Below are 4,084 nucleotides of genomic sequence, written 5' to 3'. Positions count from 1 at the left end.
CTGTGAAAAACAAATGAATATAGGTGTCTTTTTGGTAGAGCAATTTATTTTCTTTTGGGCATATACCTAGCAATGGGATTGCTGAGTCAAATGGTAATTCTACTTTTAGTTCTTTGAGAAATCTCCAAACTGCTTTCTACAGGGGCTGAGCTAATTTACATTCCCACCAACAGTGCATAAACATTCCCAGGGAAGTACTTTACATTTGTTTTCTGTGGTCCTCACAACAACCCTTCAGGGAAACTATTATTATCCCCAATCCCCAAAAAGGAAACTGGTTTTGAGAGATTTAATCACTTGACCAATTAGTAGGTAGTGGCTAAAATGGAATTAAAACTAGATCTGTCTACTCCTTGCAATATTTGCCTTAATACGTTTTCTTTCTTTCCTTTCTCAAGCCTCTTTATTAAGTCAGTTTCCAACCCCCGGCAATGTCTCCAGGTCTCTTTGAAGGTGGCATGGTAAGAAAGCAAACAATAAATAAGAAACAAAATTTTATATCAAAGTATTGTGAATAAAAATTGTAATTTGTTTGTGGGAATGTAAATTGGCACAACTATTATGGAAAACAGTATGGAGGTTCCTAAAAAAGTTAAAAATAGAACTACCATGTGATTCAGCAATCCCACTACTAGGTACATATCCAAGGAATATGAAATAAGTGTGGTGAAGAGATGTCTGCACTCCCGTGTTCATTGCAGTACTATTCACAATAGCCAGGATGTGGAATCAACTTAAGTGTCCTTCAATAGATTAATGGACAAAGAAAATGTAGCACATATAAACAATGGAATACCATTAGCCTTTGAAAAAAGGAAATCCTGTTATTTTTTGTGACAACTGGATGAACCTGGAGGACATTATGTTAAGTGAAATAAGCAGGCATAGAAAGACAAATATTACATGTCCTCACTTACAGTGGAGTGTGAAAAAGGTGACTTCATAGAAGCAGAGAGTAAAATGGTAGAGGCAAAGGAAGGGGGATTGGGGAGATGTTGGTCAAATGACAGAAAATTTTAGTTAGGAAGAATGAATTCAAGATATCTAAGTGCATCATGATGAAAAAAAGTCTATTAAAATTAAAAATCTGGAACAAATACATTGTTTGTGTATGCATTTGTAACACATTTGTAAACATGACAAAAATGCTAACAACCCTAATATATAAAGGGTGTTTATACACCAATAAAAGCACTTTCATAGAAAAGATGAAAGACCAATTAACATGAAGAACCTCACTAGCAATCAAAAATATAAAGGGGAGATATCTTTTTCACTCCATAAATTGGCAAAGATTTAAAACAAAAGGTAAAACCCAATGTAGGTGAGAATGAGAGCAATAGATCCCCAAATTTTCTATTATTAAAAATGGTGTTTTAGAAGAATACTTAACGAAAAGGAAAGACACTTGCCATATATTAGTAAGAAAGGCATGTAGAAAATGTATACAATTACTCTCTGCTCCTCCTGTTAGACAGACAGCTGCATCTTCTCATGCAGCACCAGCTGTATCCCTGAGACACCATGGTGAAGGTGAAGGCCAGAGTAAATGGATTTGGCCATGTTGGGTGTCTGGTCATCAGGGCTGCTTTTAACTTTGGCAAAGTGGATACTGTCACCATCAATGACCCCTTTGTTGACTTCAACTACATGATCCACATGGTCCAGTATGATTCCACCCATGGCAAGTTCCATGGCACCATTAAAGCTGAGAGCAGGAAGTTTGTCATCGGTGGAAATCCCATTACCATCTTCTAAGAGCGAGGTCCCACCAAAATCAAATGGGATGATGCTGGTGCTGATTATGTTGTGTAGTCCACCGGCATCTTCAATACCATGAGAAGGCTGGAGATGTCTTAGAAGAGGGAGCCAAAAGGGCCATCATCCCTGCCCTTTCTGCTGACACCCCCTTTTTCATGATAGGCATGAATCATGAGTAGTACAAAAACAGCCTCAAGATCATCAGCAATGCCTCCTGTACCACCAACTGCTTAGCCCCCCTGGCCAAGGTCATCCATGACAACTTTGGCATGGAAGAACTTATAACTACAGTCCATGCAATCACAGCCACCCTACCCTGGATGGCCCCTCTGGGAAACTGTGGCACAATGGCCACGGGGCTCTCCAGGACATCATCCCTGCATCTACTAGTGGTGCCAAGGCTATGGGTAAGGTTACCCCTGAGCTGAATGGGAAGCTCATTGGCATGGCCTTCCATGTCCCCACTATCAACGTGTTGGTCATGGACCTGACTTGCCATCTGGAGAAACCTGCCAAATATGATGACATCAAGAAGGTGGTAAAGCAGGAATTGCAGGCCCCCTCAAGGGCATCCTGGGCTACACGAGCACCAGGTTGTCTCCTCTGACTTTAACAGCAACACCCACTCGTCTGCCTTCAATGCTGGGGCTGGCATTGCCCTCAACAATCACTTTGTCAAGCTCATTTCCTGGTATGACAATGAATTTGGCTACAGCAGCAGGGTGGTGGACCTCATAGCCCACAAAACCTCCAAGGAGTAAGACCCCTGACCACCAGCTGCAGTGAGAGCATGAGAAGAAGAGAGAGGCCCGCAGCTGCTAGGGAGTCCCTGCCACACTCAGTTCCCCACCACACTGAAAATCTCCCCTCCCCACAATTTCCACACAGAACCCCCTGAAGAGGGAGGGGCCTAGGAAGCCCACTTTGTCATATACTATCAATAAAGTCCCCTGTACTCAAAAAATTAATTAACTAATGAATCAAAATATATTGAATACTAACATTATGCTAAGGAGAATCAATTTCTGCTTGTTTTTTAAAATATAATTCTTCATCATTCAACTTGAAATTACTGCCCTTGGAGAACTAAACTGAAATAGGAGAAATTGACATTTTCCTCTTCAATATTTTAATACGAAAAATTTCAAACATACAGAATAGTTAAAAGAATTTATACACCACCTAAATTCTACAATTAACATGTCCCCACATTTACTTTATCACATATCCATCCACCTATCTCTCCATCAATCCACTTTTTTTTTTACTTTGCAGAATTTCAAAGTAAATTGCAACTATCTGTATACCTCATCCCAAATGCTTCAGTATGAGTATCATTAACATGAGTTCAGTCTTTGTTTATGGTTCTTTTAAATTTTTGAGTTAATTGTCATATAGTGAAATGCACAAATACTAAATGTGCCATTGGAGGAATTTTTGTTGTTGTTAGAGATGTGATCTCACTATATTGGTCAGGCTGGACTCTGACTCCTAGGCTCAAGGAGATCCTCCTGCCTCAGCCTCCCAAGTAGCTGGGACTATTTGGCACCATGCCAGGCTTTGGAGGAATTTTAACAAACATACATCAGTGTAATCTAAATTTCTGTCAAGACATAGAACATTATGAAACATTATGAGAACTTCTCTCTTCTTCCTTCCCAATTAATCCCTGTCCAACTGCCCCTCTACCCAGAGGTAACTTACCACTGTTGACTTTTTAAAGAGATACATAAATTATTTTTGGCTGTTCTAGGACTTAAAACAAATGGAATGATACAATATGTGCTTCTAAATGTAAGGTTTTGTTAATTTAGCATAATGTTTTTGAGATTCATCTATGTTATGTTGTGTATCATTAGTGATTTTTTTTTATTGCTGGATAGTCTTCTGTTGTGTAAGTATACTATAGGTTGTTTATCCATTTTCCTATTGACAATACTTAGTCTGCTTCCAGTTTTGGAACATTTTGAATAAGGCTATATGTGCATTATTTTATTTTTGTGGGCACAGGCTTTCGTTTTTCTTTGGTAAACATTTAGGAGTGAAATTGCTGAATCATAAGGTAGGGGCTATATTCAATTTTAAATGAAACTGCCAGACTATTTCCCAAAGTTATTGTGCCATTTTGTAGTCCCAACAAGATAAGAGACTTCCAGTAGCTCCCTATCTTCATCAACATTTGGTATTTTTGGTCTTTTTACTTTTAGCCATTCTAATGGGTGTCTCGTAGTATCCCGTTGTGATTTTATTTTGCATTTCTCTGTTGACTTAATGTTGAATGCTTTTTTATGTGCTTATCAGTCACTTGTATATCTTTGTGAAA

At 38.8% G+C, this 4,084-nt stretch overlaps 1 pseudogene; it reads left to right on the top strand.

The window, feature by feature from the left end:
* Window positions 1-1,454: 1,454 nt before the first annotated feature.
* LOC697663 (glyceraldehyde-3-phosphate dehydrogenase pseudogene) lies at window positions 1,455-2,522 on the top strand (annotated as a pseudogene).
* Window positions 2,523-4,084: the final 1,562 nt, after the last annotated feature.

Source organism: Macaca mulatta, chromosome 9, assembly GCF_049350105.2.
Source record: "Macaca mulatta isolate MMU2019108-1 chromosome 9, T2T-MMU8v2.0, whole genome shotgun sequence".
In the NCBI taxonomy this organism is placed as follows: Eukaryota; Metazoa; Chordata; class Mammalia; order Primates; family Cercopithecidae; genus Macaca; species Macaca mulatta.
Note: the sequence above shows the minus strand (reverse complement) of the source record. Positions and strands in the feature narration are given on the sequence as shown.